The sequence below is a fragment of the Cryptomeria japonica genome, chromosome 8, assembly GCF_030272615.1.
Source record: "Cryptomeria japonica chromosome 8, Sugi_1.0, whole genome shotgun sequence".
Lineage (NCBI taxonomy): Eukaryota > Viridiplantae > Streptophyta > Pinopsida > Cupressales > Cupressaceae > Cryptomeria > Cryptomeria japonica.
Window position 1 is genome coordinate 84,738,875 of NC_081412.1, and position 13,400 is coordinate 84,752,274.

The window sequence follows — 13,400 nt, forward strand, 5'->3', positions numbered from 1 at the left end:
TTCAAAAATTCTGATTTGACATCCATTTGTTAAATTTTAAATTTATTGTAAGCAGAAAATGCAAGAAACATATGAATAGATTCCATCCATGCTACTAAAGCAAAAGTTTCTTCAAATTCTATGCCTTCCACTTGAGAGTATCCCTTACATTCCCGTCTTTCTTTTTTCCTTGTAACTTGTTCTTTCTCATTTATATTGTTCTTGAACACCTATTTAGTTCCTATCACATTCTTATCCATCGGTCTAGGTACCAGTTCCCAAGTCTTGTTCTTTTGTATTTGATTTAGTTCTTCTTCCATATATTTTACCCAATATTCATCTTTACTAGTTTCTTCATAATTCTTTGGCTCAGTTATTCATACAAAATAGTAATTAGCTTGTTCTTGAGCTTCTGCAATCTTCTTTCTTGTCTAAACAACTTTTTGTCCTATCTCCAATTATCTAATTTTCTAAATGATGCTTCTGAACATATTTAGCAAGAACTTTTGTTGGGCCTTCTTCTTCTTCATTTGACTGCTTCTCCTTTCTCTCTTTCGGATCATTTATCTTCTCTATAATTGTTGGAACAATCTCAACCTTCAGAGCTAGAAAACATGTACTTTCTCTCTTATCGTTGATGTAATATACATTTCCACCTGTTTTAGTTCCTTCTGCAATCCTTTTACTACTCTTCTCTTTTCTAATCACACATCTAGTCCTACTGGACAAAACTTCATAACTTTTTCTATACAACTGATTAACACTTAACAAATTGTGTCTTAATCCTTCAACATAATAAACATCATCAGTTTTATGCTTACTGTATATGGTGAAAATGGATAGCAATAAACAACAATATTGAAAGACTAAAATGGATTCAACCACCAAACCCTAGCCTAACAATGAACAAAGATCCACCATAACATATGAAGATAACCTAAGACAATGCAAATAACTCAAAATCACAAAGATTATACCATCACATGTCCACTAGGGTTTTGATCTCCATTCTTCCTATCTCCATTGATCTTGTTTGATATGCTTGCTCTCAGATTTTTGTATGCACAAGAGCTCAATAAAGAACGGAATGTGGTTGCAAGTAGAATTGTAGTGTAGTCAAGCTGCATGAAAGATCATTAGCATGAGTCATTAGGGTTCTTCCTTAGAATGCTTCATTAGGGTTTGACAATGAAGAAAACATCTCCTTAAATAGAAGACACAATAAGAAATGGAGGGTTAAGATTGAGAGGTGTAAAAAGAGAGGTCGGCTAGGATTAGAGGGTAGGTATAAGAAATACCAAAATAATGAAAGAGGTAGGTAGTGTAGGAAATAAGAGATGAATGACATGTGTCATGTGTAGAAAAAGATAATGAACTAATTAAATAAATAAAGATTTATTTAATTAATAGAAGAAGTAGGACAATTAAATAAATAAAATATTTATTTAATTTAGGAAAGGGATAATTTAAATAAATAAATGTATTTATTTAAATGAGAATTAAGGCTAGAAGAGGATAAATGAATTAATTAAATAAATAAGGATTTATTTAATTAATAGAAGAATTAGGCTTAGATAATTAAATAAATAAAATATTTATTTAATTAGACATGACAATTTTGGGTGTCTACACTTACCATCAATAGAAACACTTCCAATGCCTCAAATAGTTGCTCCACCTTCTTTGGAAAATTTCACTAATCCACCATCATATTTCTTGAGATTAATAAACCTATCCTTATCAACGATCATATGATTTAAAGATCCAAAGTTAATGATCCATGTATTCGGCTTTGTCTTAGCATGCAATGCAGTCTTGATTGTCTTCTCCTCTTTCAATTTCTCCAAAGCATTTTCCTTTCCTTCAATTGCTAAAAATAAGGATTCTCTATTCGATTCATCATCAACTTCATCTTCAAATGTATGTTCCTCTATAGAACATAAGCCCTTTTTCTCTCTTTTGTTAAAGTTATGTTTCCTAGTTTTATTTCTCTTCTCATCATCATTTGGTATCTTATAATCTTCCCTATAAGTGTAGTGAGAAGCATAATGTCCAATTATACCACATGAAAAACATTTCAGAGGTAACTTACCTTTATACTTTCCAGTGTCTCGCTACAATCTTCTTACAAAGTTTTTTTCAGCTTCATCTAAATCTCCACTACATTCTGAATCATCATGTCTTGGCACATTAAATCATGCTTCTTTCTTTTCTCTTTTCTCTTTGTCCATTTCTAAAATTTCAAAGGCTGCTAAGGTACCTGTAAGCTAATAAATGGTATACTTACTCAAATCATTTCTTTTTTGAATGGAACACCTTATTGCTTTGTAGTATTTCGGCAAGTTCAACAAGATCTTCTGAACAACATCACATTCATCCAAATGTCCACAGATAGCTCTAATACCATCAACAAGATCAGTCACTCTATGAATACATTTCTCAACACCTTCATCTTCAAGAATTCTCAGATACTCATACTTCTACTTTAGATTCATCAACCTAGCCTTCTTTATCTTCAGATCTTCCTCAAATGCCAAACATAACTTGTTCCATACAACTTTAGCTTCCTTCAAACCTTTTACTCTTCCAAACACTGAATCATTGATACAACTAAAAATTATAGCTCTAGCCTTCACATTAGTCTCCTTCAACTTTATCTCATCTAGAGTCTAAGGACCACCCAATGGGGTTGTATATCTCATCTGAATGATTTCCCATATTCCATTCTCTCCTTTCAGTATGAAAATTTTGCACCATCAAAGATCAAAACTTTGTAATGCACGTCCTGCACCATACCAGATCTACCTCAAGTGGTTAAGCTTACTCAAGAGGAACCTTACTTTCATATAAATTGTTGAACCCAAGATAGGATTGAGAGGGGGAGTGAATCAATCTTACAAAAAAAATTAATACAACACATAAACAATTAATCATCAACACAACACATCAACACCAAGATTTTCTACGTGGAAAACCCAAACAGGGAAAAACCACGATGAGCACTTGCCCATAAAATATATCCACTATGTATATCAAATTACAAAGAATGAGCTCATTGCTCCGAACTTTCAAACCAAAGCTAACTGCTCTTGGGGAAAGATACAAAAAGAGGACTTGCAAACCTGAAGCTAACTATAACAAGGCAAGATAAAAAAATGAATTGAAAAGAAGGATCTCTTGATCATGAAGTTGTCCTTGAACTCTACATCAAGTGACCAACATCAACACACACAACTCATAACTCAGTTGTAAACACTTTGATACACACCTCTACCATAGTCTCAAAATAGATCACATATCATTCAATCACAACTTTCTTCTCTTCTCTTCACTGAATTTCACATACTTCCTCTCGCATCCTCTACATTGTTCTTCCCACTCTCACTTTTCAAAAACATCCAGACAATCACACAACATTCTTTATATACAAGATAGATCATCAAAGCTTGAACCAAAATATACCTTCCAAACCAAAAACACACACATTGATCCACTCTGGGAGAAAGAGGGGACAAAAACACATCTTCCAAAGATCAATTCACTGATCCGTAATCACCGAAACATAACTAACAACATACCAACATGCTACACATCCATATAAGCAATTAACAATCAAAACATATTCTCCAATACAAATAACTCTAATCCGGATCTATACATGCTACAATGAGACCCATAACACATCAAATGACCTTCCATAAATCATATCCAGAACCAAAGATAGGTCTAACATAGAATATCACAACCTGCTATGAAATATACCACCACATGCGGAGAACACAAAGATATTTCTAGACCACAAAACCAGCATATCCATGATAAGAAAAATATAACCAAAGAAGATAATGACATGAAACAATGCTAGAAATACTTTTCGGACCCGAACACTTTCAGAACAACCAATAAAACAACTGTAACATCAACACAACAAGATATCTTTGCACGATAGATATTTTGGACCAACAACTATCCAGAACAACAAGCTTGACATCAATGACAACCACAACAACACATATTTCAAATAATTCATTGCATGTATCAACTTAATCTTAGCCTTGCCCCTATTCTTCTCTTTGGTGTCACAAAGGTCGATATCTCGACCACTACTATTGAGCCTATAGAATTGAGCCATAAATTGAAGAAGGGAAAAAATCTGTAAGACCCTTGAGCATAAGGAAAAGATTACTTTTAACTTTCCCCTTACCTAGTCTCCTATAGTTCTTGACCCCACCACTCTTGGGAAGTTTCCAAAAGTTAATACTAGTATGAATAAGAAGCCTCCTTACTCTACCCTTGATAATATTATTCTATATTTGAAATAATATCAAGCTAACCATGTCACTGAGATGGGAGGAAAAGAGAAGGGGAAGGGTACACATAAAACAAGACACCAAGAAGGAAAAATAAAGATGAGGACCAAAGAGCTGAACCAAGAGTCAAAAAAAGATTAAAAATATATTAATTAAAATAGATTGAAAATTAAATCATTGCCACTATTTCATATATTTATTATATTTTTTAAAATTAAATTGGTAAAGATAAAAAATACTTATGACTAAAAATCATTGAGTAGAAGTGGTTCATGATTGTCTCACTATTATATTTACAAACTTTGCAATAAGTATAATTTCATCCAAATTCAAGAAAAAAAGTTAAAAATGGTAAAGTAGAAGATAAGTATGTTCTAATTTTTTTTTTTAAATTGAAAACTTAAACTCATCATAAATAATTATATTTTGCGTTCAAATTTGTATGCTTTAGATAATAGGTTAGATATTATTCTTGAATAATTTGATTAAAAAATTTTAAAAACAAAAAAATAATAATATACAAAATAAATTCTTGAAATTTTATTATAAAAAGGAAAATGTGAGTTTATAGAACATTATTAACAAAACAAACTATTAAATATATTACTACATGTAGTTAGTAGCAATAATAATAAAAGTTAATGTTTTATAAGTTGATTTAGATATTCATAAAGCAATTTACATACATTTGGATCTCACCATTTCAAAATGGTAATTAATGGAACAAATCTATGGTCTATGGCAGTGATGATTAATGGTTTATTTTAGCACTGGCTTGCATATAATTGGATATGACTATAATTTTGATTAAATTTATGCAGTAAGGGATTGAAGAGGGGAAAACAATGATTCATGTAGATTAATACAAAAATGATAGGATTGAAGATTCATCAAGAAAGAGAAATGTATCATTATTTTTTATTAAGAAAAAATAGGTTTTGAGGGGACCCAAAACCCCGTACATCAGAAGCCAAAATAGAGCATTAAAGCAACTAGACCAAGACTATCAACAAAGAAACATAACATGATGCTATAGAAAAAGACAACAGAGACACAACAACCAAAGAAAAGAACAACAGAAAGTCATTGAGGTGCTGGTGAACACAGAAAAAAAAAAAGATACCAAGACCAATTACATGAAAATATTGAGGCTATCAATAGCCTCTTTCTCCAACACCATCATGGTCTTTGCAGCTTCCTTGAGGTCGAGAAGATTCTGAGGCAAAGGGGCCTCCATAGCCTTGGTGCTTTGTCTGGTCCTCCTCGAAGTGTGAGGGATATCCTTGGAGCTAGAAACCCTAGCATCCTTCTCCAAATCCATAAAGTTCTTGTCATTATGCATCTTCTCCAATCTAGCCACCAACACCAACATATTGGTAGCAAACACTCTCAGCATAGCCACACTGTTCTCCATTATCTTCCTAAGTGCAACCTCAATTTTCTACATTTTTTAGGTTAAGCTCCTCAAACTTTTCATCATATCTTTCCTTAAAAAGATCAATATTCTCCCCATTTTTCTTGAGGCACTCTAGCATCATTCTTTTTTCATCTTCCTTCCATAGGGCACACTCATTGCTCTCATAAGAACATCCTTTCCCCTTGTCCTTTATTCTCTCTTGGCCCTCTTTCTCCACAACCCCTTCAACCCCTTCCAACTTAGCTAAGGTAGTTCTTTGCTTAAGTTGTAGAGTCTTAATTTCATGGAACACCCAGCATTGGAAGCGATACAAATCAATTGAGGAGCTTCTAGTAGCACCCAAAATATTGAGCATTGGTTCAGGACTGTCTCGTAATTCTTGGGAGTCCAAGTCCATCTATTTTGAGTCCTGGTTTTCATAATTTTGAGGAGGTAGCTCACCACCCATATCAGAATCAAATAAAATTATCTTCTTACTCTTCCCCTTGGGCTTCGCCTTATAAATAGACGTATCCTCCCCTGATGAAAAAATCATTGTTCTTCTTGAGGATTCTAACCCTCTTCTTAAGGGGGTAGAGGCGATGACCTTAACCTCAGAAGTAGAGTCATCAGTACCATCACTAGGGGTGTAATCCCCTTCTTTATCTTCCACACTGGCCTGCACCCTATTAACCCTGACTTCAAAATGCTCATAAATTAAAAGGATTAATCCCCGATGAGCGAAAGGGCTCAACTTAGGGTTCTTAATGTGATCAGCCAGACAATCATTTTGGGATGAAACTAGATAATAAGGAAAGGAAACCTTATTCCCATATCTAAAATGATCGAGTAACACAAAATGGTAGCTATAAACTTTAGTAAACCTCCCATCAACTGTAATAAATTCCATTATCACTTTCAACATTTTATGCCATAAAATTTTTACTTGGTTGGGAACGAAGTAAGTTTTGTCCTACTTGACTAGTCTCTCCTTTTCATCATCATCCTTAGGGAACATTTTCACTGCATTGTTAGAAAATTTTCTATCCCTAAAGAATTTGTCACCCTCCATCGACAACCCTGTGACCTCCGCAACCAAGTTTTCATCCAACTTCACTGTCTTCCCAAATAGAGTGACTTTCTTTTTGTTTCATCCCATAATGAAGAGCTTGGAAACATGTTCCTTTTTACCATGTAACATCTCCATATACCCTATAAGCCCTCCTTTCTGCAATCTTCTCCACACTTTATGTTCCTTCTTCCAACCTTCACAGCTTGTTGGCTCATTCCTATTAATATTGCCCCCCATTGCTTCAACAATACAATCAATCCCTCCTTCACCTGAGAAAAAAGAGACTCTTCAATACCAACAAAGAAACGCAGAGCTAAGGCACAAAATGCAATTAATCACCCACAAAGCGTGCAGGGTAGTCCACCTCATATAACCTAGAAATTCCTTGCTAGATCAACAATCATTTATGTTACAACTCGATCTAAGGGCCATCATGAGATAATAAGGGAGTAACATTTCCATTGATGCAATCAAAAAATAATTTTTCCTTAGCCTCCAATGTCATATTGCTTTCACCTTGCCACTTGATAGGGGTCGATAAATTCCTATGTTGGCAAAAGTGTCTGCCACCTTATTTGCTTCCCTATAGGTATGGGTTATGACACACCTATCCAAACCTTCAATAATTTTAAGGGTCTTTATAATAATGTTTTTTATTTTCCAAGAGGACTTAGCCAAACCTTTTAGACAATTGATAATATTTAAGGAGTCCCCCTCTATCCAAACTTTTTTCAATTGCAAATTCTCAATAATTTTAAGGCTTTCCATAGCTGACATTGCTTCAACTATGTGATTGGTCTAGGAACCCAGAGGAAGAACCACTATAACTAAACAACGCCCTTTTGAATCTCTTACCACTCCCCCCCCCCAGCTGGCCCAGGGTTCCCCTTAGCCGCCCCGCCAAAATTAACTTCCACCCATCCCTCTAGAGGGTAGTTCTAGACAACATCTTCTCTAGATTTCTTTGCTTTGAACTTTCTAATATCATCCTCTAACCCCCACTCTGTATAGATTTTCTTAGCCTCCTCAGAAATAAAAGTGGAAGGAAGGTAGTGGATGTCACTACCAATTAACTTCATAGTCTCTCTGATGGACCTACACACCTTGTCAAAAACAATCTTAGTTGTGCAAGATGACTCCCTAAAAATTTTGTTGTTCATTTCCTTCCAAACATGCCAGGAGATATAGGGAAACAACAGGGACCAAAGGATTTTGATAAAAGAGTTGGAAGAGGGACACCTTCATTGAACAAATAAATCTTCCACCTTATCTGGAAAGACCCAAGCAATATTCCACTTATGCAATGTCTTACCCCAAATCTCCATCGTAAAGTGGCAATGAAGCACAAGGTGAGAGATAGATTCTTTAGCATTAAGACATAAGTGACATCTATTTGAAATCAATAATCCTATCTTACTTAAATTGTCAATAGAAAGGATTTTATTTTGGAGCAAAATCTAGAAGAAAATATTAACTTTAGGGGTGAGGTTTTTTATCCACGCCTTAGCCCATATAGGAGGATGGGGCAGGGGAGACACCATCTTTCTAACAGCAGAGGCCATAGAGAAGGAACCAGCTGGGGTCAACCTCCAAATAAAAATATCTTCAACAAAAGGATTTACAAACAAGGACAATAAAGCCTATTGGATTAGAGAAAAGATAGCATTAATTTCCTCCAATTTAACCCAAGAATTGTTCTGCCAATAGTCAAAGACAAAGTAGCCAAACCTAGCCTTGCAAATACTGATAAAGGGCAAAAGATCTGGGCACAAGCAAATGGGTTCATCAAAAAGCCAAACATCTTCCCAAAATCTAATGTTAGAACCCTTGCCTAAAACCCAGCCAGCTCCATCTTCAACCACCTTTTTAGTCTTGAGAATGTTATTCCAGATGAAGGGACCATTTGGGATATCATAGGAATGAAAGAAAGACACCAAATTAGGGACACCATGAAGGTATTTGTTGAACCACACCAAATTCCATTCCTTCCTTTTGCCATAAGTTCTCAAGACCTGTATAGCTAACAAGGCATTGTTAAAGTCTTTAATAGCCCTTAAGCCTAGAACCCCAAAGGCTTTAGGTAAGCATACCTTCTCCCAGGCAACCAAAGGCATCCTTCTCCTTTATTCAACTGTAGACCACATAAATATTTTATGTGTCTTCTCAATTGATTCAACAAATTTGGAAGGGATCTTAAATAAGCTCAAAGTGTAAACAGGGAGATTTTGAAGTGAAGATTTTAGCAATTGAAATTTCCCATCTTGACTGAGAAATGCACCTTTCCATCTTGCCAGCTTCTTATTGAACCTATCCACAATGGAGCTCCAAAAGGTGTTTGAAGGAGAGGATCCCAACAACAATCCTAAGTAAATTAAAGGAAAGGAATCCACAACACATCCAATGATGTCAGCAATTTTTCTCTACCTCAGAGGAGGAGTATTGATGAAGAAGATAGACATCTTATTCCAATTGATAATCTAACCAGAAGCTTGGGTATAGATTTGCAAAGAACCTTTGAATGGTATACCTTCATGAACAATAGTACACCCAAGGAGGATGGTGTCATCCATGAATTGTTGGTGTGAACAAACAAGGTTGGAGGATGATGGCCTCTCTCCTTTGATTTCCCCAGTAATGATCAACCTTTGAAGATATCTGCTTAAGTTTTCTGCCAAGATAGTAAACAAAATTGGGGAGATGGGATCCCCTTGTCTTAATCCTCTCAAAGGCTTGAAGAATCTAGAGGGGGAGCCATTAATGATAATAGAGAGAGTAGGAGTAGAAATAAGTTGCCAAATAATACAGGAAACTCTGTCATCAAAACCATAAGCTTGGAGGATTCTTCTCAGAAAACACCAATCAACTCTGTCATAGGCTTTAGCAAGATCTAGCTTAATAAGAAACCCATCTTTCTAAGAGACATCCATAGAATGAATATTCTCATGAACCATAATAATGGAATCCAAGATTTGCCTACCCAGAATGAAGCCATTCTATTGTGGGGAAATGAGGGAGGGAAGGACAGCTAGTAGCCTAGAAGTGACAACCTTGGATATAATATTATACAGATAATTACAAAGGCTAATAGGTCTAAATTTTTCCATAGAGTCTTCCCCAGGAAGTTTAGGAATAAGAACCAAAAAAGTTGAGTTGACTTCCTTGAGGAGAGATTTAGACCCAAATAATTCCTTAACAGCATTAACAATATCCTTCTCAACTATGTGCCAAAAGGAATGGAAGAAAAACATGGGATACCCATCTAGACTAGGGGCTTTATCTCCCTGAAAGGAAAAGACAGCCTTTTTGATCTCCTCCGCAATAGGAATTGTTGATATGCATTTATTTTGTTCCACCCCAATAACTTTCAAAATATTTTCCAGCAAAGAATTTTGACTTTCTAGATAGAGATTAGATTCTGTAGTCAAAAGAGAAGCAAAAAAGCGGAAAACCTCAGCAGTTATCTCTTCATCTTTTTTAATGATATTGCCATCTCTCACCAACTGGGATATTCTATTTGCAGCTTTATGTTTCATAGAAGACATATGGAAGTATTTAGTGTTTCTATCCCCCGTAGAAAGCCACGGAGCTCTTGACCTTTGTCTCCAAAATTCTTCCTTATTGTCAATGATACTAGGATATCTAGCAAGGATTTCATTTTCTTTAGCTCTTGAAAGAGACTTGCATCCCTCTTTTTGAATACTATCCTGGGCCTGTTTTAACTCCATTTGTAATGCTGATTTACTAGTAAAAATGTCTGCAAAGACCTCTTTATTCCAAGTTTTGACATTGTCCTTGAAAAATCTTATTTTTTTAACAACTTTAAACATCATAGTGCCCTCCACAATGATATTCCACCATCTCAAAATATTTTCCTCCAAGGAAGGGTCCACATTTTCTCAAATCTGAAAGAAAAGTTATGTTTTTTAATGAGAGCATCAACAATGAAGGATATGGGGAAATGATCCGACCCAACTTTGTTGATAGTAGATAAATAACAATGGTATTTGGAGAGCCATTCATTAGAAATCATAAATTTGTCTAACCTTACCTAGATCAATTCATCAACATCCCTCCTATTAGACCACAGATAGGAAGCCAATTGCAGCTCCACATCAAAAAGAGACAGATTATTGATAAACTCCATAAGATCAACTCTGTTGTCCAAATGTGCTTGATAACCCCCAAACTTTTCTGCTTCCTAGAGAGGGGTTGTAAAATCTCCCATAATCAACCAGCTTTCATGAGCAAAAAAACTCATCTTCTCCTTAATCTTTCTCCAAAACTTATACCTAGCCGCCTTCATATTGGGGGCATAAATATTAGATAAAACCCAGGAGAAATCATCCCTTATATGATTTAATCTTATAGAGATCAGGTTACCATCAGCTTCAATAACCTCACCATCAATGATTTTCTTGTTCCAGAAGATAGCAACACCATCGGAAGCACCATTAGAGCTCCTTCCAATAGCTTCTCCAAATTTGAAAACGTTAACTTTTTCCACTTTTCTTTACTCATCTTAGTTTCTTGAATTAAGACAACATCTGGCTTGTGGTCTCTTACTAGATTCCAGAGAATATCTCGTTTATGGTGGTCATTAGGGCCCCTTATGTTCCAAGAAATAATCTTCATTTTTTGATTGGGGAACAGGATTCCCAGATAGTCTACTGGCTCCCATCAACAATGCTCTGTTTGCTTTCAAATTATCTGCCACCTAGCTAATTTTCTACCTGGTGGAGATTTAGAATGTCCAACATCAACTTTAGCCCTAGTTCTAGTATGTACCCCACTATTAGGACCCATTTTCTTATTTTTCTTTCTTCCAACTGAAGTGAAATATTCTTCATCTTCTTCTCCTTTTCCTATAAATATTTTATCATCTTGATCTTGGCAGATTCCCCCACCATAACCTGATGTATGGAGATTCTCCATAGGGGCCTTAGAGCCCTTTAATTTGACTGAATCTCAAGATCCTAAACCATCTGATCCATTGGGAGAAAAATTTGTTTCAGGGACCTCAGAAATCACTATCCAACAATAGATCTTCTCTGTAATGCCCCGCCAGGAAACCCCGAAGGGATAAGCCAAAATTACAAGAATAGAGTGCAAAAATTTTATTTTTTAAAAAAAATTACAACACATAAGATGCAACAAGATATCGAAGATTCAGATTACATAGCGGAAGACATCAACTAGCACCTAAGGAGTTTCCCAACGAGATTACTTAAATTTCACAATTCATTTTACTCACACAATTAATCCAATAAACTAATTATCTTAACAATGAGATAATTCTTAATCAGGATAATTTTCTTTCAAGAGATGGAAATATAAATCACAAGCAAGGATTCATCCATTAAGATCCATTCATAATTTTTCATTCAAGCTTTTCATTTAAAATTACAAACCATACATCTAACATTCTAATACACTAGGATTTCATCATAACATAAGAGATCTTTCCAAGCATATTTAAATTCCTTAACAACAACTGAGTATAATTCATTACTCTAAGTTACATTCTTTCATATTCCGACTTATTGCATTTCAAAAGACGATTGCATACTAGCATCTACGATAAATCTCATCTAAACCACTTACGCATTCGATCAACATGGCATTCAAGAAAGAACTGAATAAAAGCATTTATAGTTAATTCCCATTTATCCACTTAACCATTTTAACATAAGCTAAACATACATGATAAAGCTGAATAAGGGAAACATAAGAGAATACATCACATAACACCATAATGATCTCGGAGTTCACCCCTAAAGGGCTACATCTCCGGGTCTGCTCAACTGCAAGACCCCTCTGATAAATAATAAAGTTAAGAATACAAGAGGTTACACTATACAATCCAGCCATCAAGGCGATACATAAACAATATACAAACGACCGCATCGGTCAATAATACATATACGATCCCTGAAAAGAACAGGATCCAGCTGAACATAATCAAAGCTAAAAACATAAGTCCAGAAGAGCATCCATAAAATTGAGCCATCACCACCCAAGGTCTATCATGAAACTGACACTCACAAGGGCATAAACAAAAGGACGACCCATAAAGGTACTCCTAACAGGACAAAACGACAACACACTAGCGAACGTAGGGACAAGTGTCATCACACGACCTGGTATGGTTACCATGGCAAGTCTTCATAGGTCCCGACTCCATACACTGGGTCACCCTGGCAACCTAATCAGAGCTTCCGGCCCATCCAAGCCTCATGTGGACCCACACATCCTCTCGTGAAGACGAGGATGGTGGTTTGCCATTTCAAGCCTTCCCACAGCATGTCGAGTCTATGATAGCACTCATCCCATGTGTGAGGCACATTATCTTATTTAGAGATTACATTCTAATCTACTTAAAGGTTATCACTTATTAGACTCACTTTCGACGGGTTACCCAGCAGCCACTTTGGGCGCGGCCCCCAATCGAAAGCCACTTTCCCATACGACACTAGACTAAACTCAGACGAACTCAAAACTAAGGAATACACATGGTTAGACGAACGGAGTTCAAGAAGGAGAAACAATCATCAGGTCAAACACGACTCAAGGATAATCACTTACTGACGGTACTCTAACTAGAGACCCGACCAACAATGGTCAACCACAATCATCATTCGACTCA